Below are 16,034 nucleotides of genomic sequence, written 5' to 3'. Positions count from 1 at the left end.
GTCCCTTATCATTAACAGTTTCTGGGACATAGGATTTTTAAGCAGCCTGGTGAGGACCTACTCATGGTAAAACTGTGAAGTTAATTGGGGCACCTGGGTGGCTCAGTCAGTTAAGCGTCAGACTCTTGGTTTTGGTTCAGGTCAGGATCTCAAGGTCCCTGAAATCCAGCTCCACATTGGGCTCTGTGGTTCCAGCTGACAGCATGGAGCCTGCTTGGGATTCTTTCTCTCCTCTCTCTGTGCACCCCCCATTCCTGAGTGCAGGCACACAGAGGCACACGTGCTCTCTCTCTCTCTCTCTCTCTCAAAAATAAATACACATTAAAAAATAATTGTGAAGTTAATTGCCCTTTGTGTTCTCATCTTCTCTAGCCTCCTCCTCCTACCACCTTCCTGCCCGCCCCCCACCCTACCTCTCCAGCTTCCCTTTCCAGTCACCATGAGGTCCTGTTATGCTAAACTGGCTTCATCAATTTCCACTCTAGGATTAGGAGTCTAAGGTTTGACTACTTACAATACAATCCATGGTTTTAAGAAGAAGCATCTTTCCAACATTTATCAATACTCAGAAGCCCAAGACTGCCCAAATATGACTTTGTCAGTGAGTTCAGAAAAGGGATTACTGTTTGCATCATAACAGTGGTTATCATGTAGCAGTGACTCACACACAGCCAGGACACCGAGGCTTTTCTTTCTAGGAGGCAGCTTTTTTCGTACCATCATGGGCTCAGTGGGCTAAGACCCAAAAGGCTGAGCCCTGAGCACAGCTAGGGGCTGCCTTTTGTACAATTTTTGCTCCTTTGTCTCCCATATATGGTAACATACAGTCTGAGTGGTTGGTCTATGTTAGAGTTGTGATGTTGCACGCACACACACATAGCCAGGCTGCCTTCCCTTGTCTTAAGGTATTCACCACATTCCTTAGGGAGGGGCTCTGCCACATTCCCCTCTTTGATGCTTGGACCCCCTATTTTGGGTCAAAGAGCATCATCTTGGTTTAGAGGTTTATATTTCCATAACATCATCACATGCATGGCAGTTTTCCTTTCAACCATTACCTCAATGAGGCTGGAGACAGACCGTATAACCAGGGGAACTAGGCACGATAGGATTAAGTAAGCTCCCAAAATCAAGAGGATAATACCTTTGAGGGTTTTGAATCCCCTGAGAGTTGAAAACCGTCCTCCAAATAACTCCTGGGGTCCCAAACTTTCCAGCTCTGGACTGGGACATGAGCAACATTTCTCATTCTACCTGTAATCTCCTCTATGACTTTTCCTTGGCCTGAGAAGTGGGTATGGTATAGTGACTCCCTGGCCTGATCTGGTTATGCGAATGCATGGGTCACAGGATGAGGAATCTAGGTCTACAGAAGGGATCCAGATTAGAAGAAACCAATACCAATGAAGCATCCTATCCACAAAGGGAAGGTAAATGCTAACAGAAACCTGTCACCACACTTCCAGCCAGTCAGGGCAGCCTCTGCCAATCCTGTGGTGAAAAGTAGAGCAAGAATTACAATAACAGTGAGAAACAAGGGGCAACAGTCATCACAGTAAGGAAACAGATATAGAAAATAAGGACAGTTTATTTGTTCCACTGGGCCGTCGATTCCTCAAGCTTCTGTGTAGATTAGTCAGCTTCCAGAGTGACGAAAGCAGGGCTGCAGTCTCCCAGAGCCTCTGGAGTTGCGAATTGCTTCTTCCATATGGTCAGCTTACAACGCGTTATTGGATCAGGAACGCACTCCCAGTTTCGAGATGCCGGCTTCACTCTGTTGTGGTGAATTCAGGGACCCACCTCGGCTACCTTTACTGCACTAGGGGTGGACAAAATGACAGTGAATGGGCCCCTCCAGAAGAGTTTTAGGGGCTGGACATTCCATTCCTTCAACCATACAGCATCTCCTGGTTTAAAGGGGTGAGTGTCTGTGGTCAGACTCAAAGGTAACCACTCCCTAATCCAGTGATGTAAGGTGGTTAGGGTAGAGCCAAGAGCCAGCATCTGTTCCCTTAGGGGTAGATTGCCTATCTCATTTAGATCCCCCCTTATGCCTTTGATAATGGGGGCAGGGTGCCCATAAAGGATGTTATAAGGGGAGAACCCCATCTGCTTCATGGGGCTACGCCTGATCCTTAACAAGGTGATTGGCAACACATTGTTGCCAACCAGCAGTGTAGGTGGGTTTCCTGACATAGTTTGCTTAATTGCTGCTTCAGGGTTCGGTTCATTCATTCCACCTTCCAGGAACTCTGGGGTCCCTATGCCGTGTGTAACTTCCACGTGATCTTTAACCCCTTTGCCACCAGCCGCACCACATCAGCTACAAATTCAGGCCTATTATCTGATCCCATAGTGATAGGGATCCCAAATTGAGGAATGATTTCTTTTAGAAGAAGTCAAGCCTCTTCACATGCCTTCTCTGTGTGAGTAGAGAAGGCTTCCACCCAGCCTGAGAAAGTGAACACAAGACCAACAGATATTTATAATCTTGGACCCAGGGAACCTCAGTGAAGTCCACCATCATATTTTCAAATGGGGCTCCACCAACACTCTGCACCCCTGGGGCAGCCTTGGGTCCCTGATGTGGGTTATTCCAGGCACACGTTTCACATCACTGACATATTTCTTGGGCTATGCTGGAGAGTCGAGGGATGTAGAAATATTGGTTCAACATAGTCTTGAGAGCTGTCTGGCCAATATGGGTTTCCTGATCGAACTTCTTGACAAAAGCTGGAGCTAGAGTCTCAGGAATTGCTACTCGGCTGTCTTCAAATTTCTACCATCCACCTGGGAGGTAGCTTCCATTTTCAGTCTTAAACCAGGTATTCTCATGTGAGTAATTAGGGTCCCATTCTGCCCAATGGACTAGGGGACAGTGCAGTGTTTAAAGCCGACGATTTGCTGTTCCTTTGGAGGCCACAAGCTTTGCCTCTTGTTCTGCCTTATGGTTTCCCCATTCAGCCGTGGAGACCCCTTTGATGTCCCTGGAAATGCATGACTGCCACTCTTTTAGGGGCTCACACAATGTCTAAGAGTTCAAGGAATTCCTTACCATACTTTTATGTCTTTTCCTCCTGAGTTTATTAGAACCTTCTCTTTATATAAAGTCCCATGTACGTGGAGGGTGATGAAGGCATACTTAGAGTCTGTGTGTATGTTAATATGTATCCCTGACACCAGTTGGAAGGCTTGGGTTAGCGCAACCAGCTCTGCCTTCTGTGCCAAAGTCCCATTTGGCAGGGGTTTGACCTCAATGATAGAATTCAGGGTCACCATGAAGTACCCTGCAAGGCTTGCTCCCTCTTTCACAAAACTACCATCAGTGAAATACTCAGTATCGGGCTTCTTGAGGAGCTGGTCCCTCAATTCTGGTCGGTTGGAGAACACCTCATCCATGACTTCAATGCAGTCATGATCTGGTTGACCTGGCCCAACAGGCAGTAGAGTTGCAGGATTTAGAGTCCACACTATGGGTTCTCACATAGCATTCCCTGATATCTGACCATCCTGGTGTTGGTTAGCCAGTATTGTCCCTTGTGTTCCGTTAATGTCAATACTGAATGTGGCACTCAGACAATTAATTTTTGTCCTATAGTTAACTTGTCATCCTCAGACACTAAGAGGGCCATGGCTGCAAGTGCCCATAGGTAGGGTGACCAGCCTTGGGCAACAGAGTCAAGCTGCTTGGAGAGATATGCCACCGGGTAATGCCATGACCCCAACATCTGGGTTAGGACTCCCACGGCAATTCCAATACATTCATGAATGTACAAGAAGAAGGGCTTGGACATGTCTGGGAGTCCCAGACCAGGAGTGTTGGCAAGGGCCCATCTGATCTCTTCAAAGGCCCTTTACTGTACTTGCTCCCATAACAGAGGTTCCCACTCTCCCCCTTTTGTGGCCTCATAAAGGGGTTTTGCCAAGAATGGGAAGTTAGGTATCCAAATTCTACAGATACCTGTGGACCTGAGAAATGTCCAAACCTGGCAAGTCAACGGGATGGGGATGGAACAAACAGCTTGTTTTCTCTCCGGGTGGGCCGAGTTGGCACTGCCCTGGGAGAGGTAAAAGCCAAAGTACTTGACTTTCTTTTGACAGATTTGGGCCTTTTTCCTTGAGACCTTATAGCCAATTTCCCATAGGAGAGTAAGGAGTTCCTTCCATGCAACCCTCCGAGCCATTCCAGCCAGCAGTAAGTCATCTACGTATTGAAGCAAGACACAGCCATGTTGATCTGCTGGGAAGGCTCTTAGGTCTGAGGCTAATGCAGTGCCAAAAATAGTTGGGGAATTTTTGAACCCCTGAGGCAGTCTTGTCCAAATCAACTGGCCCTTGTCTTTGGGTGTTCTTCCGTCCGCGCCCCCTGGTCACGGTTGACAAACACTTTAGTTGCTACTTCCAGCAACTGAACAGCATTCATGCTGGCGAAACCTTCTAGCTTTTGCAGCTTGTACCAGATGTCCCTTGGGGCTGACCTATGAAAGCCACATTGACCATCAGCTGGTTAATGGTGCTTCTGGATCAAAAGGGGTGTAGAGATGAAATGCCTCACACAGTCTCTCAGAACTCACTCTGGCTCTCCTTGGGTCCCTGGAGCACTTCTGATGTTTTACTCATATTTATGGCCTTTTCCCCACTTCCTTCATGCCATTTAGAAGGGTTCCTTGATACCATTCAGCCTTTGTAAGCCCTCCATCTACACTTGAGTCATTTGGGTCCCACTTGGGGTCCTCCCCAGGGAAGTGAGCCCTAGCATAAGCCTGGGTGTCTAGCATACCAGCCAGGGCACTCTCCTCTAACCATTTTAGGGCCACTTGGGTAACTCAGCAATGCTCCTCCATGTCAAAGGGGGTCAGGAAGAGTTGGTGGCAGTCCGTCCAGGTACGTTTATGGGTTTGAAATATGGACTGCATTGGTTCAATTATGGCCTGCAGCTTCTCCATATAGGAGGGAGTATGGTGCTTCCAATTTAGGAGGTCCAAAGTAGTAAAGTGGTAAAGGTCCATAAAGGTAAAGGGCAAAGTGGTAAAAGGTCCACAAAAACACTCTGGCCTCCTCGGATATGGCCTTCCTAATCATAATAGATGGGTCCCCTAGTTTCTCTCAGTGGCATCTGTAGGGCTCCCTGGTGTTGCTGCAAGGAGGGACTGTCTCCATTGGACTGATCTTCTAATTGCCTTCTGGGAGTGGTAGATGAGGTTAGGACTGGTGGTCCGGGAGAGCCAGTCACATCGGGAGAGGCCAGTGGTGCTAGAGGTGGCAAGACCTTCGGACTAGAGGCAGGCTCTGGTGGGTTTTCAGCAGCTGAGGTGGCTGGAGGCGCAGGTGGCAATGAGGGGTACAGTGGGGCATATGGCAGTGAGGTTTCTGCAGGCTCTCCCAATGGTATGGGTTTTTCAGTTTTGGGCTAGCATTTGGAAGAAGCCATGACACGAGCCATCATAACTTTACAGTTCTCTTCAAAACAGACTTTTAGCCAAGGCAGCCTGGATAGGACCAGGTCTTGCCAACAGTCAATGTAAGGAAATTGGTTGGGGTGGCCTGGATCCCCCACAATGACCCTGAACACTAGGGCCAACTAGTGTTGGCCCTTATCAAGTGAATCTTTGGAGGGCCAGCCCACCCTGAATGATGGCCAATCAATTTCACAAAATGTCTGGAGCTTTTCAGGAGTTAATTTCATACCACAACCTCCTGAATATCCCTTTTGAAATTCCTCAACATACACTGTAGGGGAATCAGTTTACTCTGCTTTCTACCCATTTCTTCCCACTAAGGGACAACTTTCATGCACAAGAGAGGAAAAAGGGGGAAGGGAAAGACTAATTTGGAGAAGACACACACTCACTTTGTCTGTTTCTTGCCTATCTTCTCTCAGAGATATTTCGGGCACCTCTTGACATTGGCGGGTTGTCTTGGGCCTTTCCATTTTGAGTATTTTAAATGATTTTTTTAAATTTATTTTCTTAAAAAATAAACAACTATTTTTACATTTAAAGAACTTTCTGATCACAATGGATGAGAAAATATTCTTTTCATACTATTTCTTTAAATTAACTTCATTCTGCTTATTTGTAAAATGGAAAACATATTGATATCTACCCAATAGCAGTGCTATGAACATTTAATGAGGTAGATGCATTTAAAGTGCTGAGGATAATGCCTAAATCATTCCAGATACTAGGGTTAAGGACACATATCAGCCTACAGATTCAGAATTAAAATAAATGTATTTTACTTTAAAGTATTTTTATTGTAAAATAGTTTATCCACCCAAGATACAGCAAATAGTGTAATGAACACCCACTATCAAGTTCGATCAAATAATATCATTTTGCTTTATTTGCTTCAGATTGTTTTAAGATGGAAAATATGGATACTACTGAATTCCCTTGTGGGATGTAACTTTCTCTGTTTTTTGTAACTATGATAGTAAAAAAAATAGGATAAAATAGGCAGAGAGGGAAATGATTAGGACCTGAGGTCCCTGGGTGGAGAAAGACATATTTTGGAACAATGCTGGGAGTGTCTGCCCACAGCAAAACCCTTCAGGTGACTCCCCCTTGAGTTTCCTTCAGGAATTTGACAAAAGACCTGACTAAAAGTAAGTAAAACCTATGACCCACAAAGAACTGGTATGGCCATAGACCACCCCTCATACAATGGAAATGAGCCAATCAGGAATGGACAACCCAGCACCTAGAGTTATGCAGCCAATAAGGATAAAACCTGAGAAGAAACAAAGGGGAAGGACAGGGGAGGGGCGACCAGAACCTTATAAAACAAGGACCCTTGCCTATTGTCGGGAGGCTTTTACTTTCGAAGGTAAAGAGAGCTTTCCTACTATTCTTCCTTTCTAATCTTATACTCTAATAAACTTTTGCCTACTGCTCATTTTGTGTCCACCTCTCATTCTTCGAAGTGGTGAGATAACGAATCGTGGGTATTGTGGTAAAGAAAAAAAAAACCCTACAACATAACTGAATTTAATTTCTTTCACAAACCCCCATTCCTTCAGATGGCAGAAACTTCAGCTCAGTCCATTTCTGGTTTCTGTCATTTTGTTAGGATTGCGCCTAAATTCCAGGGGTATATGAATTGCCAACGCATCTCAGAGTGAATCTATGGAGGAGTCTCTTCCTTAGCTGTGCATCTTAGATCTGCTGATAGGTACATCATCCTATCTGTCCCCAATCATTGGTCCACTCAGGGTACTGCTACCCTGTCCTTCATGGTCATTCAATACACCTGTTAGGACTAAAGACACTTTTTGCTACTTTTGTTTTTTTCTTGGGCTCTACTTATATCTAATGAATTTGGGTGGGCAGGCTGATGTAGCAGCATGGAGCCTCCCCTGGTGAGTGTGGTGTAGAGAAGAAATGCCCTGCCTTGGTACAGAGAAACTCTAGTGGGTTGCTGTCTCACAGGCTCTGAGCACAAATAACTCAGCTATTAGATCCTCTTCATTTATCTGGGCCTGGGCTAAAGACACACATGTGTCAAAAATCATTTTGCTTATTTTTCCTCTCCCTTGCACAGGAAGGCATACTCACATATCACCTGATGGGATTTTGGAGTGACAGGGGTTCGGAGCTGATGGCCAAGAAAGAATTCTTTAGATGTCTTTGATGCAAAAAAGGTGATTTTATTAAAGGAAAGGGACAGGACCCAGGGGCAGGAAGACCTACTCTGGGACCTTGAGGAGAAACTGGTTATATACTTGGGAGTTGGGGGAGGTAAAGTCAAGAGGAAGCTTCCAAAAGGATTTTCATATGCTAAAGAAGATTCGCAGGATCCTGGAGGCCTACCTATTGTCAAACTAAGGTTGTTTCACCCTCTAGCAAAGCATTAACATTAAGACAGTAGGGAGTTCCTGGAGAAATATTATACTCCACCTGCCCCAAGTATTTGTCAGTAGGCTGCAGGTTATAAGGAAATTTAATTTTATCTGCCATTTCCTTCTGTCTTTGTTTCTTACATCAACACCCAACTTTTTTTTTTTTTTTTTTTTTTTACATGCCCTGAATTCCCCCAGGGCATTCACCAAGGCTTTTGGAATCATGAAAAGCTTTATCTCTGCTTTTCTGCTGTAAGATCCTTCCCTAGGCATGGGGTGGGTGGGGACAGGGGAGGGCTCCAGGGGCATCCAGAAAAGAACCTAAGTTAAAATTTCAAAAGTGTCATCATTCAGTTTTCTTTTTTCCCTTCAACCAAATCCTGCCAAGATTTTGCCAGTAACATTACTCTTAAGTTCTATCTGGTATTTCTGAATTATAACAAACCCTAAAACTCAAAATTTAAATATAGTAGAACTTCTGCCAATATTTATATTTTATTGATAGCGTTGCATTAAGGCTTTTATCCTTCTAACTAAAAATATTGATGGTGGAATTATATATCTGGCCTTTAGCTATCATGTCTGTTTACTTTATAATTTTTGTATCGAGTATTTTGTTATTCAAGACCAAATCAATCTGGCTGGTTATGTAATATGATTGAAAGAAGATTAATTCTTGGGAAAACTTTTGGGTAGCAAATCCTGTGTAGAAAAATACAATTCTTTTTTGTGTCCTAACTAAAATTGGTAAAGGTATAGTTGTATTGTACACACTAAATCAGTGCAGGTGAAGCTTTATGGCTATGTCTGAGTGATATCACAATAGCTGATTAAAAGTGAAAGATGATGAGAACGAATACTTTTTAAAACTTTTTTAAAAATTAAGAATTTTTAAGATTTTGTTTATTTTTTAATTTGATTTATTTTGGGGGGACGGAGAGGCAGAGAGAGAGGGAGACAGAGGATACAGGGCTTGAACTCAAGAACTGTGAGATCATAACTGACAAACTGTGGTCGGACACTTAACTGACAGCCACCCATGTGCCCCTCAACCAACACTTTTTTTGTCATCATATATCCAATGCATATTTTAAAACTGAATTTTAGGGTGTTTCAATCAACTATTGCTACAATAATTGGACATAAATAAACTATAAAACTGAGTAGCTCAAGAACAACCATTTATTTATGTAATTCTACGGGTTGGGTGGTCTGGAACTCAGTTGAAGTAGTAAGGTGGCTCTGGGGCAACTCTGCTTTTCATTCCAAGTCTGTGCTGTCTCTGTTCCATGTCTCTGTCCTCCTTGGACCAGCAAGCTATTGGATAAGATTCTTCTCATGATCAAGAAGTAGCAGCTATGAGAAGTAAGGGAGATGATTCATTTTCAGAAATACCAAATAAAAGCTATCTGGTCTAATTAGCAATAGGTTTGCAACCTATTGTAAATATGTACAAACTGCCCCAACCTCAAATGGAGTTCCAAACCCTTGGACACTTCACTTTCTGGTTCTTCTTACCTTCTCCATTTTCAGGGCTTATATTCATTGCAATGAGCATGCGCCAAAGAACAGAGGGAGGAGGGACTGAAAATCTCTGTGTCACCTTAGAGAATGTACATTTATTCCAATCAGACTACTTCTTGCCTTAGATTGGCATAGGCAACTTCCTGGTAAGGCTGTAACCTCGGTAGTACTCAGCCAATGAGGAACCAGGGGAGGGACTTGCACACTAGGAGATAAATTTTCAGCCCTAACTGCCCAGAGTATGCCTGTCCTTCAGATACCTGCTCTTGCAAGAACGTTGATGAGAGCCTCCCTTCATTGTGCTCCCAGTCTCCGTGTCCCTCCTTTGACTGTGTCAACGGGCTTATTTTTAACACAGCTACAAAAAGGGAGAAGGAAAAATATGAACAGGTTCCTAGAAGCCTAGAGCTGGAAATAACACATTGTTTCTTCTGCCCCATTCTGTGGACCAAGGCAAGTCACATGACCTCCCCTAAAGTCAAGTGATTTTCATCAATGATGAGGTGATAGCAAGGATGTGAATACAGGAAGGTGTGAAGAGCACAAATCTACGTTAAATGTATTAGTCATTAGGGACTGGTTTTTGGTTTTCAATTTTCCATGTTTTAATCTAGTTTCTGAGCTATAACCTTTTGCTATCTTTTATTTACTTCTCATAAAGTTTTATATATTAAAAATCTTCCCATTAAGCAGTTGGTAACAAAAAAATATCTCTTAGTCTCAAATGCAAACTTCTATATGAAGATTCTCACATGTGATGCTTGACAGAAGGCCTCAGAGAGGAGCCTAGACCAGTCACAGGATGCATTCTCTTGCCTTAAAGCAGAATATGATTTTCCAGATAGTTGACAGTTTCAAAACATTAGGCTATCTCTTGTTATCATTGCCATTGCCATTATTATTATTCTGGATTAATTGTTCTGGATTATTTTTATTATTATTGTTCTGATGAAACTTGTGGTTTTCTTTGAAAATGCAGCAAAATATCTCTAAAAGTAGGTGTTCAAAACCTACAGCCTTACATTTTCTTTTACCTGTAAAATTTTTTCTTTGAGACATTGTTTTTAACAAATTATATTAAAAACAAAATCATGGAACAATCTGGTTTTTCATCTTCAAAGTAAATTTAAATATTGAGAAAATGATAAATTATAAGCAAACACAAATCACATTGAGTTCTTTTTAATTTGTGCTTAGATCCATGCAAAATTCCAGGTTCAATTTAGGATCTCATTATGATGACATAAGAAATCAAATTAACTGCTGTGAAATTGAGCTATCTACCTACCTTGACTATTTTAATAACCAGATTATAATAGCCCTAAGAAAATAACTGGTCTAGTATTCTTTAAATAGGGAAAATCTTAGTCCAAACTTAGAGCGAAATGGTAATATAACCTAGGCATAATGCATTTGAAAGCATGAAATAAGAGGTAAATAAATATTTGGCTCATTTTTTCATCTAGATAGATTTATATCAATAATAAAAGTAGTAATTCCAGTCTTATCTAATCCAAGACTGAAAATATTTAATGTAATGCTTGGATACAGCAATTTTCAGAAAAATTGGGGTCAAGTGGTGAACAAGATTACTACATTACATCTAATTGAGAGAGGTAGAATATTTAGAGATGTGGACAATGACTACATTTCCTTCTATTCAAGCAAAACAAAATTATGAGCACCCTTTAGAAATATGGAAACTCTGTAAGTCTTATCCAACTTACGACTAACTCATAGAAAAACCTAGTAGGATAATGAAATATAATATGATATAAAGTAATATAACATATATGTGCAATATTTACCATTTTATAATATACTGCTAGAGTGTTTAAACAGCATATTAGAATATCACATATTTTATTTTTACAAATAATTTAAAAATTCCATTTTAACTATAATGAAATGATAAAGAATAAAATAACATTATCCCCTGAATACTACTAAAAATTATAAGGAGATACAGATGCTATATTTTTCTTAAGTTAATGTAAATATTTGGGAGGATGCCTCCACAAAAGCCCTTTGTTTTGTAATCATCTGGCTTTAAGTCAGAGCTCCATTATATAACAAAGGAAACTCTCTTTCCTTTTGGCCCTTTCCCTAGTAAATAAAGTAATTACCAGGAGTTGCTTTTACCTGGGGAAATTTATCTCTACAGCCACTCCCTTTGAAGCAATGATGCTTAATCATAAAACATTTCACTCTTAAAAAAATGTGTGTGTGTGTGTGTGTATGCACACACACACACACACACACACACACACACACACGTTAATTTGACCATTAAGTTTTTTCACTAATTTCAGAGACAATTTGTGATTGCAAATCACATACTGGAGGAAGGGATTAATTCTGCACTGCTGGCTTTGCCTTCAATCAATTCAGCTCACTTCAGAGGAAATGTGAATGTGTTTTAAAAGCAGGTGTGGGGGATTATAGTTATGGACATATTGTAGAATCCTTTGATAGGGCCCAACAAATATCTCTGTCAGTTTCTTCTTTTCTGTTTGCAGCTGCTTCATGGTCTTCTCTCTCCATGTCTTACTCAAGCTTTACTAGGACTATATTACTCAAAGTGCGGTCCAGGGAGCCACAGCACTGGCATCAGCATGGCCTGAGAACTTGTTAGAATTCAGAATCTCAGGCCCAGTTCCTGATTTACTGAATCCAAATCTTGACTTTCACAAGGTCTCCAGGTTATTTGTATGCACTTTAAACTATGAGAAGCTGTGATCTAGGGGAAACTTGAAAATGCACACTCCTCTGAGGGCATTTTAAAAGCAAGAGTGATGACAGCAAATACTACTTTCCAATATAAGAACTATAATTGAAGACCCCCCCCCCACCACCACCACAATTACATGCAAAAATAACCTTTATGTGATGGGAAGAACAGTAGAACTGAAGCCTAGATGACTTAACAGGGAATCCCAACTCCAGAAGAGGAAGTAACAAACATACTATTAAAGAAATATTTGTAAACATGTTGAAGGAAGCATCATTTAAGGGGGAACCCTACAGGCTTAGTTGGCCAAGTTGCTTGCAGAGAACTGGCAGTTCTTTTCATTTCTATAAACTGAAGTCTTCTTGGATTGTGAAATCAAGAATTAAAAACTGGGTAGCAGCCAACATGATTTTTTTTTTTTTTTTTTTTTGCTATGAAGGTCTTGAGCTATATTAAACTATCCTGTTAGCCACACCCAAAAGTATTGGCCAGTAATAAGAGTTGAGGCAGAACTAGCCTGTTAACTTTATAAGAAGACAGAGCAGTTTCTTAGGGACTGCTTTAAAGTAGCCCAACCTCGTCTTGAACCATGAAGTGTTTCATGCTGGGCAAACCTCAGAATTCCTGGTTCATTTATTTAATCCCTAGTTAAATGAATATGCAGCGTTGAACCTGCCTACATTTCATCTGTCCCAGATAGATTAATGCTCATCATCCCCAAAGTTCTTGCAGGAAAAATATTTTACAATATTCTTTTTACCATTTCCCTTTGAATATATTTATGATCACAATCTTATTGTGTGTATATATCTACTGTAATAGAATTTTCATTAAGAGAATTCCACTTAGGCTTTCTCTCTCTCAGAAAAAAAATAGTTTTAATAGAATCATTATCTTTCATGTTTCATGTGGCCCTTTAATCACTTTTAGAGTAAATAGTACCAATAACTGGCTCTTTTTCAGTGGTCTATTTCAAATTTTTAATTATGATAGGATCTTCCTCTCATCTAAATAAAATGTAGGGTGCCTGGGTGGCTCAGTCGGTTAAGCATCCAACTTTGGCTCAGGTCATAATCTCACAGTTTGTGGGTTTGAGCTCCAGGTTGGGCTCTGTGCTGACAGCTCAGAGCCTGGAATCTGCTTCAGATTCTGTGTCTCCCTCTCTCTCTCCCCCTCCCCTGCTTGTGCTGTCTCTCTTTCTCTCAAAAATAAATAAACATTAAAAAATTAAAAAGTAATAATAATTACAATTGACTTTTATACCCTAAGTATTCCAGTCTCTGAAGTAAAAGCTGGCAAATCATCACAGATATATCCTAGAATCACTGGCTTATAAACTACGAGTTTGTGGTAGTTTTTCTAAAGGAGTATTTTTTAAATAAAATTTCAGTAGAAAAGGGGCGCCTGGGTGGCTCAGTCAGTTGAGCTACTGACTTCGGTTCAGATCACAATCTCATGGTTCGTGAGTTCGGACCCACATTGGGCTCTGTGCTGAACAGCTCAGAGCCTGGAGTCTGCTTTGGATTCTCTCTCTCTCTCTCTCTCTCTCTCTCTCTCTGCCCCTCTCCCACTCATGCTCTGTCTCTCAAAAGTAAATAAACATTAAAAAAAAAAGTATATAAATAATTCAGTTGATTGCTCACTTGTTTCTTTTGCGTGATAGCAAATGATTTTTTGGTCTTTTATTTTTGATGCTTTGATTATGCCCTTTTCATACCGTTTCCACCCCCTGCATGGCCCCTACACAGGGAGCCCATGAAATTGGTTGAGTATGCTAAATACTCTTTGGAGATTTCCCCACATTGTTTTTATTTGTTTATATTATTTAACCCCAAATGATGTGTCCTATTCCTGTGACTGCCTCAGCTATATCATATCTAAACTGGAGAGGAAGGTTCAGTTTATCTTATGCTTCATTTTATATATTCCAGTGTTACGACTTCTCATCTTCAATATTGCTCCCTATTTTAATATTGATTAGTTTATGGCTGTTACTTTGTGAGAAAATATGAATGTAAAAAATATTTGCCATTACAGACATGTTCATTTGGTGATTTCTTTACTTGGGTGCATTGTAGTTTACAAAGTTTTAATCAGAAAGAATATTAAATTTTGTTAAATTAAATAATTTAAGACAAAGTTCTAAAAACATCAAGATCATATTGTATGGTCCATTTAGTTTTTCTTTGTCTCATAGCAAAACTTTGTAAACCATCTAAAGTGTTCAATTCATTGGACTGGACAGGAAGGGGGAAGAGAAGAAAGAGAAAAGGAAGAGAGGAGTGGGCAGATCTGTTCTAGCCATTGCCAATACTGGGAAATATAAAGTCCATGCCCTATGGTAGGCTCTAGGATAACCATTATTGCAAAGCACAGACAGCATTACTATTTTAGATATGAGTGAAAACTCAGGGGGATAAATGAGAATCAGGGTCACAATACTTGTTATCACTATAGAAAAAAAAGTTTATTAAATTTTTATTTGGGTACAATGGAATACTACAATTTTGTTCTACAATAACACTGGATACCTTAGTAAAAATTACATATACATGTATAACTTTTTACATATATATATATATATATATACATATATATATGTATATATATATATATATATATATATATATATACAAATGCTGACTAGCACATACTGCTATTGCAATTTTAATTTGTACAAACCTATTGTAAAGCAGTTAGACAATATACAACTACACCATTAATATGGTTGTATACATTAATCCAGTTTTTCTTCTTTTGAAAATTTATCATGAGCAAATTACGCTATAAGAGGAAACAAATTTATATCTGGTTTTCTTTGGGATTTCCAAGATTAAACAACTGCCAATAAGATTGGATAACATATTAAAAGATGTACAAACTGACAAGAAATTTCCAACCAAATAAGAAAAGATACAAAATATGCCCTCTGTTTAGAAAAATATATGCTTAGGGGCGCCTGGGTGGCTCGCTCGGTTAAGCGTCTGGCTTCGGCTCGGGTCCTGATCTCACAGTCTGTGAGTTCAAGCCCCGCGTTGGGCTCTGTGCTGACAGCTCGGAGTCTGGAGCCTGCTTTGGATTCTGTGTCTCCCTCTCTCTCTGCCCCTCCCCTGCTCATGCTCTGCCTCTCTCTGTCTCAAAAATAAATAAAAAAAAAATAAAAAAAAAAAAGAAAAATATATGCTTGGTCTAAATAGAAATTATTACTGTAATTATTAATATTTTATGTGTCAAGCTGTCAGGTATTGAGGAGAAATATCATTGTGCTTTTGATACATATTAAGGATGTCTTTGTTAAAGATAGTGAAATTTTATGAAATTTAAAAAAGGTAAGAATAATGATATTTGAAAAATATTTTTCTGACCTAAGCTAGAGTGTAGGGCCTAGAGCACAGGTCATAAAGTGAAGGAAAAGGTGTGCTCAGGAGAGCATGGTCTAAGGCTAGGGGAGGGCTCAGGGATCATAAGGGGGCAGAGTGAAGAGGGTACAGGGAACTCAGTTACCAGCCTGAGGGGAGCTCTTACTACTGAGGACTTGGAACTGACTCCATTGATGGGAGAAAGGAAAAAAAAAAAAGGTGCTTCTCAGGGCAGGGAAGGTGACATGACTGAATGATGAATGAAAAAGAAGAATTTGGCTGGAAGGGAGAACAAATCATTAGAACAGCTATGACACATGCTAGAAATAGCAAATCATCTCTGTAGTGATTAAGAGCCTAGACTTTGGTGTCAGATTGTCTTGGCTCAAATTCTGACTCCCATTGTGAAAATCCCTCAACCTCAGAGCATGAGTTTACTCTCCTGAAAAATGGGGATGATGATAAAATCTGTATCATTGGGTTGTTGTGCAGGTTAAATAAAACCCTAGTAGGTAATAAATGCTCACCAAATGTAAATGTTATTGTTTGTATCAGAGATCAGAATTCATCTGCTGATATA

Source organism: Lynx canadensis, chromosome A2 (genome assembly GCF_007474595.2).
Source record: "Lynx canadensis isolate LIC74 chromosome A2, mLynCan4.pri.v2, whole genome shotgun sequence".
Classification (NCBI taxonomy): Eukaryota; Metazoa; Chordata; class Mammalia; order Carnivora; family Felidae; genus Lynx; species Lynx canadensis.
This window is presented reverse-complemented; position numbering follows the sequence as displayed.